At 36.6% G+C, this 17,994-nt stretch overlaps 1 pseudogene; it reads left to right on the top strand.

The window, feature by feature from the left end:
- Positions 1 to 266: 266 nt before the first annotated feature.
- Positions 267 to 17,994, top strand: part of LOC134809308 (protein capicua homolog) — a 29,643-nt pseudogene continuing 11,915 nt past the window's right edge.

The following is a 17,994-nucleotide window of genomic DNA, read 5'->3' as shown; positions in this document are numbered from 1 at the left end:
CTTAGCTGCCTACACACGGCGACTTTTCTCCACGGTGCCTGATCCCTGCTGCATCCTCCTTCTCTAGTGGCAACAGCAAATGGCCACACAGAAGGCGGACACTGCACCCAACTCAGGAGAATGTAATTCACTCATCGCCAGTCACAGACCTTGGCTCACCGATCTACTAAGTATAGATTTTATTTCTATCCCTCACCTACCTGTTTTGCCAAGGGAACTAAGAAAACAGCATCATCCAAAATTCAGATAGGTATAGTTCTCACAAGATGAACCAGATCCAGTACGGCATCACTGCACACATACACGCAGAGCTGCATAAAACAGGAAGAGAGCTGCTAATCACAGCCCCAGAGGGTAGTGGCCAAAGTGATGCCTTGGAGATCCGAGAATGCCAGACTGAGATCACACGGCCTGGGGAATTACCGCCTATGGTCATTTTGGTTTTCCAGGGGTAGCCAAGCCCAGAGACTGTTAATTGGGTGAAATAAAGCATATTTGATTTTCTTATGACAAAAAAGGCCTTTTGCCATTGTCTACAGATACTTTAAATCTTTATTTTATGACTAAAGGTGAATTCCAGAGCAACATTAAATGTTGTCCCTTTAAATTTTTAATCATTTACATAACGATTACCATAATATTCAATTTAAACATAAAATGTAATTGAAAGTATGAGATTAATATGTGGACATGAAATCATATAATATTCCATGGAAAAAATAGAATGTATAAGGCAAAGAGGTTTAAAGTAACATCAAAACTAACGCTCACTATACAAATTCTATGAAATCCTCATAATTACACTGTGAAGCAGGTGTTGTTAGAGCCACATAATCTCAAACAAATTATTTATTATCTAAAATTACATAGATATTAAAAGGTTAGGCCATATATGAATTTAGGATTCTCTCAAAAATTTTTTCTCTTTCTCCTACGTCAAACTTCCCTAAATTATAGAAAAGTCACAATGTTACCAAACATATTCACAAAACACATATAATCTTGAATCCAAATTTCAGTTACAGCAGAAAAAATAAAACTCTAGATCAATCTCAATCGTGTAAATAAGTTCAGATTTCCAATCTAAGAGTCTCAATTTGAGATACTTCTTTCTCTCTCTTCTTTCAAACCAGGAGAAATATAAATATGAGCCACAACCTTACAAAAGCTAGAAAATATTTACAACTCCACACAACAACACATGAAGAAAACCTTCTGGACATCAAAAGTTTAAACCAGTCAAGACTGAACACCAAGATAAAGTGCATGACTCTGAAGAGCTTGAGCTAGTCAAGAAGCCCAGAAATCCCTAAAAGAGGTGTGTATACTGAGGACTGAGGATCAAAACCTGTGATCTTTACTTGGAACAGAAATATTGCAGCATGTGAACCCTCCACAGAGTGACAGAGGGAAAGGAGTTTAAAGGGAAACATGCAAATGTATCACCTTTGGAATAATTAGGACACATGTGTGGTGTAATGAAAGAAGGCAAGAAGATGGGGAAGAAGCCAGACAGATGGCAATTTTCATTCTATTATGAAAAGAAAAGGATAAGTCACAAGTCACATGATGAAATTAACAACTATGAATCCACTCTAGGCCATAGTCAATCCTATAGCCTAGGAGTCATTCTAACAGATGAGAGTGTTTTGGAGACAAGATTCCAAAACTCGTCTGCCTTCCATCATACTTACTACCCCAGCTCCTCCTCCACAATATCCTTTCACAGGTATCTAGAATATTCAAAGACTAATAATATTATATAATTATTTATAATAATTGTATTACAAAAATAAAACTTGATGACCTTTATAAAAATACTAGAAGAAAAAGGGAAAATTACATAAGGTACAGAGCATACAAATCATACCATGAAGCAGTAAAAAATAGGATCAAATTTTCTATGTTTTTTAAAAATATGCCTTCTCTAAAATGTTTTCTCTCTGAAATGATATTTAGAAGACATAATTGAAAATAAATACAAAATAAAGTGATAAAAAATAATCTGGCAAAATTCAGGATGTAATGAGTAAAGACAACCATGAAAGAAATGAAGATTAATAAAAGCAGGAAAAAAAGTGGGAAGTGGAGAGAATAATGCTGCTAAAAACACAGATAAGAATATAAATGACAGGCTTAAATATATCCTGAGCAAAACGAAATAGAAAACACAAGAAGGTGAAATGTAACATTAAAGTCAGGTCCAACAAATGAGAAATTAGTGTGAAAGAGCTCACAATATCTGGTTAAAAAATTCAAAGATAAAAGAAAACTTTTCTGAAATGAAGAAAACATTGAATCTAATGGTTAAAGGGCTTATCTTTATCCAGAAAAAATGTGTTATAGTATGACCACATCAAGGCAGATGCAACTGAATTTACCGGACTTCACAAACACAAAATAAACAACCCACAAAAAAAAAAAAAATAGAGTCCCCATGAGGCTTTAATGAAGACAACTATTAGAGGCCAGGCGCAGGGGCTAACACCTACAGTCCCAACACTTTGAAAGGCCAAGGCAGGAGAATCACTTGAGCCCAGGAGTTCAAGATAAGACCAGCCTGGGCAACATAGCAAGACCCCATCTCTATCAGAAAAACTTAAAAAAGAAAACTATCCACTAAAAATGAATAGAGATAACATGATACAAGTGAGCATTCTGAAGCCTAATATCAAAATGTTCTGGGGGTTGCGGTGAAAGAACAGAATGCAAATGTTACAAACCATAACTGTATAAAGACTAATTATATTCATAACAAAAATAAGAAGAGAAAGAGAGTAGAAATATATTCTGGTCCATTCAACTTTCACAGTGGGAGAGAATCAACAAATTATGTTATGGGTGATTAAATATTATTTTAAAAGATAAAGGTCATTATTAGAAAAATTAAAAATAACAAAATCAAATAAAGTTGAATGACGAAGGTGGGAGAGGAAAGTGGGTTAAAAGGGTAAAGTGGAACTATATTAAAAGAGTCAATGGAGAGTACCCTTGGAAATAACACAAAAATTAAAGAACTAAATATAATTTATACAGCACATAACTAAAATAAACTATAAATCTTCAAATTAAAAGAAAATATGTACATACAAAATATCACATAGAGAGAAATATTAATACCATGAAAATATTAAAATAAAAGCATAAAATTAATTCATTTATTTACCCTATTAGTATTTTTTGAACACCTATGTGCCAGGTATTGTGCTGAATGCCAGTAAGATATAGTTCCTGCATCTTGGAGTTTTCGTGGAGGAGACAGAGATTAATCAAACAATCACACAAATGTAAAATTGCAACCATAAAAATTACTCTGAAATACAATGAAAATTACTATAAGAGAGGGATTTGATGTGAGTCAGAGAAGTTTCCCCTAAGAAAGCAACACTGGAGCTGAGATCTAAAGGGTAAACAGCAGTTAACTGAGTGGAGAACAAAGGTTTTCCTGCAGGGGGAACAATCTGCTCCCCAAGGCCAGAGTGAGGCCTTGGGAGTTGTGCCTGAAACCACATTGTGAGGAAGTGAGGGGAAGCATTGTGCAGATAATGCTGAAATAAGTAGTGGAAGATGCTTCCTAAGAGAATGAGAAATCCAAGACTACTAAGCAGAAGAAAGATTTGACCAGATTTCACATTTGTAAATATCACTATGGTTACAATCTATAGAATGGATTTTAAGGAATTCAAATTGGATACAGGTGAGTCAATTAGAAAGCAACATGCTTGCCAAGGCAAGAAATTTGATTACTTAAACTAGATATGGGAGTTTTGGAAATAAGTAGATAAATTTGTCATATATTTGAGATAATAAATCACCAGGACTTGATGGTAGACTTAGTTGGAGATGCCCTCACTAATGCACCATCTAATGCTTCAAGTCTAATAATTATTCAATTCCTCCAGAGCCACCAATCCAATGGTTCTACCATATTTATGCTGTCATTCACTTTACTGATATCCTTCTTACCTTACCTCTTTTCCCACTTTATATTCCATGCTCAATACCTTGCTCCCTCGTAATGATTGTACTCACTTTTCCAAACAACAATCCTGTTAAATCCAACTCTCTGCCTTCTACATCTTGATACCACACAGCTATATGTGGCTAGATAAAACAATCACACTGACAATCGTCCTATACTTTCTGAATCCATCACTCTTCTACTTTTTCAGATCTTTTCTTTCTCCCTCATCCTTACCATGTAATGAACTCATTTTGCATGTCAAGGGCTAAAAGTTGAATATTTTAAAAGTTCTCATTTTCCCACTACTATATAAACCAACAAATATCTTTAGTCTGCATTCACAAATAACATAACAAATGAGCTCTTCATATTTCTATCTGTGGTGAATTAAGATGACTAGAAATTTTGTGGCACCATCCCGTTGAAAATGTGGGGACATATTCTTTCTCCTTGAACCTGGGTGGGCTCTTTGACTGCTTTGACCAATAAAATACAGTGAAAGTAAAACTTCCAGTTTTGATGTCCAGATGTTAAAAGCCTTGAAGCTTCCATTTCTACATCTTGGAACCAATGTGTGTGGGGTGCTGAGTCAGTATCGAAGAATTCTGCTTATTCTGCTTGCATTAGTCCATTTTCATGCTGCTGATAAAGACATATCCAAGACCGGGTAATTTATGAATAAAAAGAGTTTCATGGAATCACAGTTCCATGTGGATGGGGAGGCCTCACAATCATGGCAGAAGGTGAAAAGTATGCATTACATGGGAGCAGACAAGAGACAATGAGAGCTGAGTGAAAGGGGAAGCCCCTTGTAAAGACATCAGCTCTCATGAGACTTATTCACGACCATAAGAATAGTATGGGGGAGCCACCCCATCATTCAATTATCTCTCACCAGGTCCCTCCACAACACATGGGAATTATGGGAGCTACAATTCAAGATGAGATTTGGGGAAGGACACAGCCAAACCACCTCATTCTGCCTCTGGCACCTCCCAAATCTCATGTCCTCACATTTCAAAACCAATCATGCCTTTGCAATAGTCCCCAAAAGTCTTAACTCACTTCAGCATTAACTCAAAAGTTGGCAGTCCAAAGTCTCATCTGAGACAGGGCAAGTCTCTTCCGCATATAAACCTGTAAAATCAAAAGCAATTTAGTTATTTTCTAGATACGATAGGAGTACAGGCATTGGGTAAATGCAGCCATTCCAAATGGTAAAATTTACCCAAAACAAAGGGACTAAAGGCTCCAAGCAAGTCCGAAATCCAGTGGGACAGTCAAATCTTAAAGCTCCAAAATGATCTCCTTTGACTCTATGTCTCACATCCAGGTCATACTCATGCAAGTGGTGGGTTCCCATGGTCTCAGGCAGCTCCACCCCTGTGGTTTTGCAGGGGAGAGCCTTCCTCCCGGTTGCTTTCACAGGCTGGCATTGTATGCAGCTTTTCCAGGCACACAGTGCAAGCTGTCGGTGGATCTACCATTCTGGGGTCTGGAGGACAGCAGCCCTCTTCTCACAGCTCCACTAGGCAGTACCCTAGTGGGGACTCTGTGTTGGGGGCTTCAACCCCACATTTCCATTCCCCACTGCCTTAGCAGAGGTTCTCCATGAGGACCCCTGCAGCAAACTTCTGTCTGGAGATCCAGGCATTTCCATACATTCTCTGAAATCAAGGTGGAGGTTCCCATACCTCGATTCTGGACTTCCGTGAATCCACAGGCTCAACACCACATGGAAGCTGCCAAAGCTTGAGGCTTGCACCCTCTGAAGCCATGGCCTGAGCTGTACCTTGACCCCTTTTAGCTGTGGCTGGAGCAGCTGGGACACAGAGCACCAAGTCCCTAGGCTGTACACAGGCAAACAGCAGAGGGGCCCTGGGCCCAGCCTATGAAACCATTTCTTCCTCCTAGGCCTCTGGGTGTGTGATGGAAGGGGCTGCCACAAAGATCTCTGACATGGCCTGAAGACTTAGCGATTAACATTTGGCTCCTTGTTACTTATGCAAATTTCTGCAGCCAGCTTGAATTTCTCCTCAGAAAATGGACTTTTCTTTTCTATCACAGTGTCATGCTACAAATTTTCTGAACGTTTATGCTCTGTTTTCCTGTTAAAACTGAGTGCTTTTAACACACCCAAGTCACTCTTGAATGCTTTGCTGCTTAGAAATTTCTTCTGCCAGATACCCTAACTCATCTCCCTCAAGTTCAAAGTTCCACAAATCTCTAGGGCAGGGACAAAATGCTGCCAGTCTCTCTCGATAGCAAGAGACACCTTTACTCCAGTTCCCAGTGAGTTCCTCATCTCCATCTGAGACCATCTCAGCCTGGATTTCATTGTCTATATCATTATTTGACATTTTAGTCAAAGCCATTCAACAAGTCTCTAGGAAGTTCCAAACTTTCCCACATTTTCCTGTCATTTTCTGAGCCCTCCAAACTGTTTCAACCCCTGCCTGTTACCCAGTTCCAAAGTCGCTTCCACATTTTTGGGTTATCTTTACAACAGCACCCCACTCTACCAGTACCAATGTACTGTATTAGTCTGTTTTCATGCTGCTGATAAAGACATACCTGAGACTGAGTGATTTATGAAGAAAAAGACACTTAATGGACTCACATTTCCAGGTGGATGGGGAGGCCTCACAATCATGGTGGAAGGCAAAAGGCACATCTCTACATGAAGGCAGACAAGACAGAATGAGAGCTAAGTGAAAGGGGAACCCCCTTATAAAATCAACAGCTCTTGTGAGACTTATTCAAGACCACGAGAACAGTATGGGGGAAATACTCCTGTGATTCAGTTATCTCCCGTTGGATCCCTCCCACAAGACACGGAAATTATGGGAGCTACAATTCAAGATGAGATTTGGGTGGGTTCACAGCCAAACCATATTGCTGCTGAATAGATCATGTAGACAGGCTCTCAAACTACACGGAGAGCAAGAGAGGCCCACCTTACCACAACATTTCATCCAATCCACTAATAAAACAGGCACATCACTGAAGCCACCTTCAACTCTCCAGACTACCCAGCTGCCAGCTGAATACCACAGATGGCTACAGTTAATACCACATGGAGCAGAATCATGTAGCTAAGCCCTGCTTGCACTAATACAAGTCCACAATTTTTTTTAAGTTTGTTGTTTTAAGCTGCTAAGTTTTGAGGTGGTTTGTGGTACCTGGAATAAGATGTCACTCTAATATAATATAAACTTAAACTATGTGGCATTGGCTTTGGAATCAGACAATGGATAGAAGCCAGAAGGATTTCACAAAGACTGTTAGTGAAAAGTGAACAGACTTCAAGGAAAATGATAGCAAAACCTGTAAAAGCATTCTGGGAACTGACAGTAAACACTGAATGGTCCTTAAGGAGACTGAAAACTTGAAAGAGCTTAAGAAGTCTACTGGAAAGGGCTTTAAGGATAATGAGAAAAAATCATCAGTGGAGGCTGAGGAAAACGCACCAAAGTCATATTCTGATGGGAGAGTTAGAAAACGCTTGCCTGGAATGATATAAAAAATAGGAAAAATACCAAAAAAGTTTGTGGATCTGGCTGGGGAGATTTTTGGTGTCAACTAAAGAAAACAATTAAGCTTTTAAGAAATTAAAGTTAGATTTATTTAGGGGTCTGAGAACAAGAGACTGAGGATTACAGCCTAGGAGAAGTCTTTCAGAGAGGTTCTGTCAGACTGCTCTGGTGCAGGTCTTTAGCCCACAGTTTATATGCAAGCTGTACATATACACCATGGAATACTATGCCGCCATTAAAAAATGATATCGTGTCTTTTGCTGGAATATGGATGGACCTTCTATTATCCTTAGCAAACTAATGCAGGAACAGAAAACCAAATACAGCATACTCTCAGTTATAAGTGGGAGCTAAATGATGAGAACTCATGAACACAAAGAATAAAACAGACACTGGGGTCTACTTGAGGGTGGAGGGTGAGAAAAGGAAGAGAAGCAGAAAAGATAACTATAGGGTACTAGGTTTAATACCTGGGTGATGAAATAATCTGTACAATAACCCCCTGTGACACCAGTTTACCTATGTAACAAATGCCCCTAAACTTAAAATAAAAGTAAAAAAAAAGAAAATTAAAATCTCCTTATCATCTACCTGGTAATATGAAAAACACATATCTTTCATTCATTCCTTTCAACTGATGAGGAAACTGAGGCATCGGGAGTTAGTAAAAGTCCACATTGAGATATGAGACCCACCACTGGCTGGACGCAGTGGCTTACACCTGTAATCCCAGCACTTTGGGAGGCCGATGCTGGTGGATCACCTAAGGTCAGGAGTTCAGGACCAGGCTGGCCAACATGGTGAAACCCCCATCTCTACTAAAAATACAAAAATTAGCTGGGTGTGGTGGCAGGCACCTGTAATACCAGCTACTAGGGAGGCTGAGGCAGGAGAATCGCTTGAACCCAGGAGGTGGAGTTTACAGTGAGCCAAAATCACGCCATTTCACTCCAGCCTGGGCAACAAGAGCAAGACTCTGTCGGGAAAAAACAAAAAAAACAAAAAAACCACCACCATCATTTTGCAAGTGTTACCACTATTGTGTGTTAATATTGTAGAAGTATTCCTAATTATGATTTCTTTGTATTCCTAATTGTAATAGCTTTGTATTTGAAAAATTATTGGTTCATACTCTATATGTTATTATTTTGTATGCGATGACAACAGAATATATTATGCTCCTTTTGTGAATCTCATTCATAATATAAAGTATAAATTTGTGATTTTGCTTTAATTTGAAATATTAATTTCAAATATGTGATCACAATTTGATACAAACTATTGACAGTAAATCTGTGGATTAAGTAATGTCTTAGTAGGTATTGGGAAAATTTGAAACTAGTAACATGGAGGACTATTGTCATTGTTTATTTCAAAGCCAGTTAAAATTCTGCAAAGCAGTGTACATAAAAATAATTTCAAGAAATTTATAAAATACGGAGATTATGGTGTATAAACAACTTTAGATTCTTTGTTTAAGAAATTCTGCCAGTTTGTAATATATGCTTCATTCAAAGTAGCTAAGGGCTGTACCTGGCTAATAGTAGGCACCTAATATTTGTTGAAAAGGAATACTGAGTAGCTGGGACCTCCTGAGTAGCTGGGACCACACACATTTAACCTGCATTTATAAAATTACTGTTTAGAGAATAACATTTGATGGAATCATGCTTTTACTTTCTGCTTATGACTCAATTGTTTGTACTGACATTAACATCCCAAATCCTTAGCATGGCCTACAAGGCCCTGAGCAATGTGGCACCTGCTGAAGCCTGCTGCCTCATTTAATAACTCTTTGTCTCTTTCCCAGATCCAGCCACTCTAACATTTTTTAGTTCCTGGACCAAGACAAGCTCTTCCCAGAACCTGACCTTTGTACCTGTTCTTTATTCCTGGAGTATTTTTCCCCTGACAAATTACTTATCATCTATCATAATTCAGGTTAAATGGCACTAACTCAGGGAAGGCTTCCCTAACTGCCTCCCTTCTCCAACCAAATTAGGAACAATTATATGGCCACATAGTATCGAATCAAGTTTATAATTTTAAAATAATTGGGAGATTTTGTTGTTTAACACTTGTTTTCACTATAAGACTGTAATTACATGCAAGTAAGAACCATGCCTGTTTGTTCACTCCTGCCACAGTCAGAATAGTGCCTGGAATATGCAGTAAGGGCTGAACAAACACTAAATAAATGAACAAGTGAATAAATGGATATTGTCTCATTTTTAGAACAGAGTACTAAATGGATCATGAACACTATCTGGTATGTCACGTAGGTAATTTACAAGGGCTACAATTTCAGCTCAGATTTACCTTTTCCTGGATACAGGTCTTGATAGGTCTCTTGATGTCATTTCACTTCAGATTCTTCTTTAGAAAACTTGGACAATAGCATTTGCTGTCTTGTCCAAATTGTTACTAAGAATGAAGAGATATATCTGACATGAAATGACATTGGAAAACATTAAACACGATTGAAATAATGCTAGCCAATATGGTTATTATTAGAAACCAATTACATTTTCAACTTAAAAATAGTAATACTTATTGCAGACTCAAATGTGCTTATTCTAAAACAAGTAAATGTTTGCCTATGGTCTGAGATTCTAATCCACGGAGTTCATTCTAATCCACATTCAACACTATCATGTACCAGTGGGCCTCATAACCCACCTAGCCCTGTGATTTTTCAGGTTCACTTTTCTAAACTTGTGAATTAAATATTTATTTTCTTAGTTCAGAAGAGGAAAAAAACTCTTGTAATTGTTGCCCATTTCAGGAGAAATCTTGCATATGAAAACAAGAGATAAATATATACAACTGAGGGCTGTGGTTTAAACAAAATCTTGAGAATGTTTTTTGACCTTATACATTTGTGCTTTAGTATAACAAAATGATATAGACAAAGGTAGCTTTTAATAGAACCAGTCACTAAATTAAAAAAATGACAAATTCTTCTGCTTAGCTAAGCAACAGAGAAGGTAAAATACTAATTCAATTCATCAATTTAAGCAATACTCATTAAGAGCCAACTATGTGCTTACTGAATAAGCTGCTAAGGTTTGGTGGTTACAGAGTGTGCGGTGAAATGATGTCTACATCACAGTCCAACATTCACAGAGTTTAAAAGCCTACCAAGAAACAAGACAGACACAAATACCTAACATAGACATTTATATGTGATAAGAGAGCCAGAGTACAATTTAGGAGAAGAAATTGTATGGAAGGAAGGTTCATTTCCATTAGACCAGAAAAGACAGCACATTTGAAGGCCTGAATAAGAAATATTCTGGATAAGATATTGTGGCTGCTACCAGAATGGCTCTTGATGATCTCTACCTCTTGGTATTTATACCCTTATATAACCTCTTTCCTATAGTATAAGCTGGTCCCAGGTACTTGTTTCTATTGAATAGAATAGGACAAAAGAAATGAGATGCCACTTCTGAGATTAGATTATAAGATACTGTGAATTTCATCTTGTGCCCTCTCCCTCTCTCTTTCTCTTGCCCTCTCATTTGAATGAAGCCAACTGGCATGCTGTCAGTGGCCCAGTGTAAGTCCTGTTACAAGAAATTGATGATTACCTGTAGCCAACCCTAAGTGAAGAACTGAGGTCCTCAGTCCTACAAATGGAGAGAAACTGAATCTAGCTAAGAACCATGTGAGTGAGCTGGGAAGAAGATCCACCCTCAGTTGAAATTTAAGATGACATATTGAGCAGACATATTGAGACACACTGAAAGTAAGAGAGCAGGAGGAAACAAAACCAGGGTCATACAAAGAACACAACTGATTTTGAGATTCTCACATAAGTATTACACCTTCAGTGAGCACATGTACTAGAAATTAAAAAAAAAATAAAATAAACCTTCAAAGAGAGCTAGCAAATAAATTTCCCTATGTTCTCAGCTCTGAGTGGAGAGAGAAAATGTTCCCTGTAGAGTTTATAGCCAGAATCCAGCTCTCAAACAGGTTTCAGCCTGAACTCACACAATCTGTGTGGCTTCCAAATTTGCAAGCTGAGAATTTAATTCAAAGTGGTCTCAGGTTGATAGCAGTCCAAAATGCCAGGTAGGAAAAACAATTCTCTCTGGACAAATAAATCATCAAAGCAAGCTCATAAGAGCAGGTTTCAAAGGTCATGAGCTTCTAACACACACACAAAAATCACACACACAAAATGGGGGTAGCAGCAACATGGGTAGCGTATTCAAACTTGAAAAGACTTTAAATATTTGTATTATTAGATGTAGATTATGAAACACATATTTTAATGTGGTTAATTTTTTTAAGGAATCAAAACTATGAGTAAAGACCAAGAAAATTGTGCTGGATGGCCACTTCCACCATGGCTCCCCTCCTATTTAAGTATGGGTACTGTGTCACCCGAAATCTTCAGGCACATTGTTCCAGGTTTGGGTTTGCCTATGAAAGAAACTCATGAGAGCTGGAAGTGAGGAGTGCAGAGGAGGTCTTCACATAAAGCAGGCTTAAGGATTAGACATAGCAGGTTTGACAGATGTGATGGCTTGCAGAATTCTTTATGAGCTCCCACTGTCCATCTGGATAAGATTTACAGACCTTTCAGAAATTCCTATAAGCTTGGGTTCTGTGCCCACACTCTAGACTGTCAGGCTAAGATCTCTGATATAAAACAGACCTCTTCTGATTTTGTCTAGCTGCTTTTCTAATATCTATTCACCAAGCTCTTCCAATAATAGCATAAGGCCCTAATTAATATTAAACTTTTATCATTATAATACTTAGGATGTCTTCTGTTTTCCTGATCAAATTCTGACTACTATTAAAATATAAAGAATTGTCCAGAAATATATAAAAAAGAATCACACATTGATCTTCTTTAAATGAAAATATAACAATTGTATGGACTAGGATGATTACAGTTGTTCAGTTCTGACTGTTATTTGAAGAAAAAAGCAATAAGAAGCCTCAGCAACTTAACAGAAGGAGCTGCCATTTACTAGGAGAAAAGATTGTGGATGAGAGTGTAGCAAAGGTCAGAATTCTGTGAAGCTTGAGATGTCTATTATAATGAATTATCTTTTATACTCACTACAATTTCCTAACAATTTTGGGGTTTATATTTTTGAAAGAGATATACCTTTAATTTTCTTTCTTTGTACTATTGTTAGGTAACTTTAATGTGCAGATTATACTACAGTGAAAGTTGCCAATGACAAGGCAAAGTCACTTACATCAGACCCAAAGCAAAGTGGAGCCGGGTCATGAAAAAGGGGATCTTGTGTGTGTGTCCACGATAAGCACTATCACAAGGACTTTCTATCAACTCACAAGAAATTTCTGCCCACCCAGCACACTCTGTTTGTCCAGCTCATCCTGTAGGTGTCTCTATAATAGGACCTATCATAAAAAATTCCTCAAGACTGCAGCATTTCAGATAAGCCACCCTCACAAGAACACTTGCCTAGCAATGGCTGTTTCTGCCAGTAAGTTAACACCAGCTCCTGCATCAGGCCCTGTGACCAATGATGTTTGTTTCAAAACAGCTTGCATAGACTTCTTTTTGTCTTTACATATTTTCCTTACCTCAACCTCTTGGGATGCACCTATGATTGATCATAGCACAAATATCTCAGATTATAATCCTTGTTTATTTCCAAATAAATTTATTTCTTCGGAGATCCACTTTTTCTGTTATTAGACATTGACATTGTTATCATGAAATTGGTTGGGTGATGTGTCTTATTTTCTTGTCTCCAGAAGAATTTCTGTAACAGTGCAATTAAACGTTCTTTGCATGTTTGCTAGAACTCACCTGTAAAATTGTCTGAGCAACCAAAGCCTGGTTTTTGTGTTTAGTTTTTCTTTTGTGATTGGGGAAGGGGGTTTATCGTACTGATTCAAGGTGTGAAGGTAACATCATTTTGATTTTATACATCTTCTTCAGTCCATTTAAGCATGTTACATAGCGTTGTTTGTTCTTTTCATGATATTCTTTACAGTAGTCTCCTAAATGTTCCCTCTGCTTCTGCCATGAGCCCCTACAATCTATTTCAACTCAGAAGCTATAGAGTTTGCTTAAAACATGTAACATATTATGCCACCTTTCTTACTGTAAAACATCCCATGGTTTCTCGTAGTATTTATAATAAAAGTGAAATTTTTATGATGGCTTGAGAAACTTTTCCCATTAGATGCCCAAGTGCTGGTCTGGTCTGATCTTCTCATCTTCCCTTGGGTGATTCTGTGGCAGTCACACTAGTCTCCTTGCTGCTCCACAAAAACTCCAGCATGATCCTACTTCAGGATATTTGCCATTGTTACTGCATCTGCCTGGAGCCTTTTCTCCCATATAAACACAGAGATTGCTCTTGCCTGTCCTTCAAGTCTATTCTTAAATGTCCCATTCTCTGTGAAGCTTTCCTGCCCACCTTATTTAAATTACAGACTTCACTCCCAATTCCCCATCTACTTTAAGAGTCTTCATTTATCATTCCTTGACAAACTGTAAATATACATGTTCACTTTTTTATCGTCTGTCTCCAAATACTGGAATGTTAAGTTCTGTAATGTCAGATATTTCTGTTTGGTTCACTGGTGTATTCTTAAAGCATGTTACATACTAGGTATACTCAATGAATATTTGTTGAATAAATATCACATTGGGCTTATTCCAGAAATTCAAGCTTGTTTCAATAGTTAGAGCAATCTACAAACGTAATTCATTACATTAACTAATTAAAGGAGCTAAATCACATCACCACCACAATAATGCAGAAAAACACATTTGATACAACTCAATATTCATGTCTGCCTAACAAACATCTCATGATACTAGGAAAAGAGGAAGGGATATATTATTTTCATGTATAAAACACTAACCATTGTAGCATGCCAATATACTCAAAATTCAATGAAATTCCTATCAAAATCTTAGCATTCCTCTTAGTCCTCAACGAAGCATTTCTAAAATGTGTATAGAAGACCAAAGGGCCAAAAGAGTCAACTTCTGAAGAAGTGGAAAAAGAAAGTTGAGGAAATCTTAAAACATGTTATGGAGCTTAAAGTTGCAAAAATAAACTCATGTACCATAATCCATGGGTAGAAAAATAGACTAGTGGAATAACATAAAAATAAAAACAATGCTTACATAAAATGTTGTAACTGATTTGGATGTCATTAGAAATCAGTAAGTAAATAGATGGACAATGTAATGAAAGATGCTAGGCAAATAATGTGGTAGGGAGAATAATGGCCCTCAAAGATGCCCATGCCTAACCCTGGAACCTGTGAATATGTTACACTGAATGCAATAAAGGCTTATCAGATGTGATTAAGGATGCAAACCGAGATGGAGAGATCTTCCTGGGTTATCCAGATGGGCCCAGTCTAATCACATGAGTTCTTAAAAATGGAGAAACTTTCTTAGCTGAGTCCAGAGAGAGATGTGACAATGAAAGAATGGTCAGAGAAATGTGACATTGCCAGCTTTAAAAAGAGAGAGGAGAGGCAATGAGAAAAGGAATGCTGATGTTCTCTAGAAGATAGAAAAGGCCAGGATATGGATTCTACCCTAGCCGCCATAAAGAAACATGCCTGTCGACAACTTGATTTTAGTTCACTAAAATTCATGCCTGATTTCTGACTTGTGTACACTGTAAGATGATAAGTTTGTGTTATTTTAGGTCACTTAGTTTGTAGAAATTTATTACAGCAGTAATAGAACAAGTGGTTATCCATATGAGGCAAATTAGATTGGATACCTATCTCCAATAGAAATCAATTCAAGGTGAATTCCAGGAAAATACTTAAAACATTTAGATTAAAAATAAATGAGAATTTTTGTTACTTTTGGTAGGTCGTAGAACCAAAAAAAACAAACATTAAGGAGGAAAAATGAACATATGACTACATCAAAATATAAAGCTTCTCTATTTGGATGATATCATAAGGTGACAAATCATAAACTATAATATTTGCAACATATATATGAGTGAATAAATATACATTTAGAATATATATGAACTCCCAAAAATCAACAGGAAAAATAAGACATAGAACAAGCAAAATGCATAAACAAAAGAAGGCAAAACAAAAATAATGACTCATAATTATATGAAAAGAAGCTCATCTTCATATACGAGCAGATAAATGCAAATTAAAACCACCCTGAGACGCTTTTTACATCCATGAGCCTGATAAAAGTTAGAGTCTAAAAGTAATAATTAACAAAGATGGGAAGTAACAGAAAATCTTGTCCATTACTGGTTAAAGTATAAACTGATACAGCTACTTTATAGAATATTGCATTATAGAATAAAGTTGTGAGTATGTATATGCAGTGACTCAGCATCTTCATTGCTAGTATGTATTCAAGAGAAACTTACAGGAGTGGACTAGGAAGTAAATACAAAACGATTACAACATTGTTTGTTATATCAAAAAATAAAAAAGACACCCAATTTTCCAGCAAAAAAAATAAGTAAAAATAAATCCTGGTGTATTCTAACAATGGAATAATATATAGCCATTAAAATAAATCAACTATTACTGTACATATGAATGTAAGTATCAGCAAAACATATTGTTTAGTGAAAAAGTAAGAAGCTGAAGAAGAATATATGCAATATGGTTACATTTATATGAAGTCCAAAAACTTGCAAAATAAAGAAATGTATTTAGAAATAGATTCACATGTGAGAAAACTAGAAGAAAATTAATGAAAGGATAAAAGGGATAGCAGTAATTCTGAGTAGTTGAGGGGATTTCAATTGGAAAAAAATAGTATCATATTCTTTAAGTCAGGTAGTGGGTATTAGCATTTGTTTTACCATCGTTCTTTATTCTTATAGCTACATTATATATTTTCTATGTATTTAATGTATTTTTTGCATAATTAAATATTATGCAATAAAAATAAGAAAACAAAAAAGTAGAAAATGATAAATAACATACAATAAAGAAATGGAGAAAAAATTATAATATAGTTGAGTAATGGTATATTACATAGCTATTTTCTTAAGTAGATGTATGTGCATGATGTATGCATGATTGTACATACATGTTCTTAATTATATATAAATATATATGTACATATTTTTAATATAAAATACTAAACAAAGTACACCAAAATATTAGCTCCTATGTTAGTGAGATAATGTTTTTTTTTTTTTTTGTATTTTAAGTTTTACATAGTAGGTGTATTTGTCTGTTTTCATACTGCTATAAAGAACTGCCCAAGACTGGGTAATTTATAAAGGAAAGAAGTTTAATTGGCTCACAGTTCAGCACAGCTTGGGAGGCCTCAGGAAATCTACAATCATGGCGGAAGACAAAGAGGAAGCAAGCCAGCTTCTTCGCAAGACAGCATGAAGAAGTGCCGAGCAAAGGGGAAAGAATCCCTTATAAAACCATCAAATCTCGTGAGAACTCACTATCACAAGAACAGCACAGGGGAAACTGCCCCCATGATTCAATTACCTCCACCTGGTCTCTCCCTTGACCTGTGGGGATTATGGGGGCTATGGGGATTACAATTCAAGATGAGATTCAGGTGGGGATACAAAGCCTAACCATATCAGTAGGCATGTGTTGAATTTTAAACTCAGAGAAAAATACTAGTGTTTTTATAGGAATCTTACTAAAGAAAAACCAGAAAGTAATAAACCATCTACGCTAAGACATAAAATTCAGTTGTTTAGTTACAAGATAGAATGTGGCCTTGTAAGAAAGCAAATAAACTTCTAACATACAAAGCCTTAGAGAAGATTCAAGTGACTGATGGATCTTAAACAGAGCTATTATTACAACTCAAACCGCAGTAAAATATCCTAAGCAACATAGATGCGTGTGTTTCACTAGTCAGAGCAATACAAATTTAATGAAACTCCATTGGTGGTGTTTTTAATCAGACAATTTCTGAAGATGTCCTGGCTTATTCACAGATGCAAGCCAAATCTCTAGAAGAGTACCATAATAAGAAAAAAAAGAATACAGGCAATTGAGAGCTGTTCCAAAGTTTAGGGAGTTTTTGTAAGGAATTAATAAATAAAAATGTTCTTGAAAGAGAGAAATTAATATGCAGTTCATACTGCCAGAATTGCAGGCAATTTATCAAAGTCCCCTAATCCTCCAAAATCGCTATTTTTTTTTTTGACACACACTTTACAGTACAGAAGAAAATATCTCCGGCAATAAATCACAAAGTTAAAATTACCTAGTCTACAATTAACTAGACAGTGATGGTAAATCATTTTCTACCAAAAGAAAGAAATGTCTTGTCTATTCAGGTTCTGCTCTACTTAAAAGTTTTCCTTGTTGGTGAGCAAGTGGTGAGAAAATCATATTTTATACGTACATTCAGCTTAACTATCATTCAGCTCAGGAAGATGACTCAGGGCCTTATCCATACCTTCAAGTTTGCTCTTAGCAAGTAATTGTTTCAGTATCTATATCAAAAATGGCTTAAGCCTGCAACATGTTTCTGAATGATTAACAAGGTGA

This window comes from Pan troglodytes, chromosome X, assembly GCF_028858775.2.
Source record: "Pan troglodytes isolate AG18354 chromosome X, NHGRI_mPanTro3-v2.0_pri, whole genome shotgun sequence".
In the NCBI taxonomy this organism is placed as follows: Eukaryota; Metazoa; Chordata; class Mammalia; order Primates; family Hominidae; genus Pan; species Pan troglodytes.
This window is presented reverse-complemented; position numbering and strand designations above follow the sequence as displayed.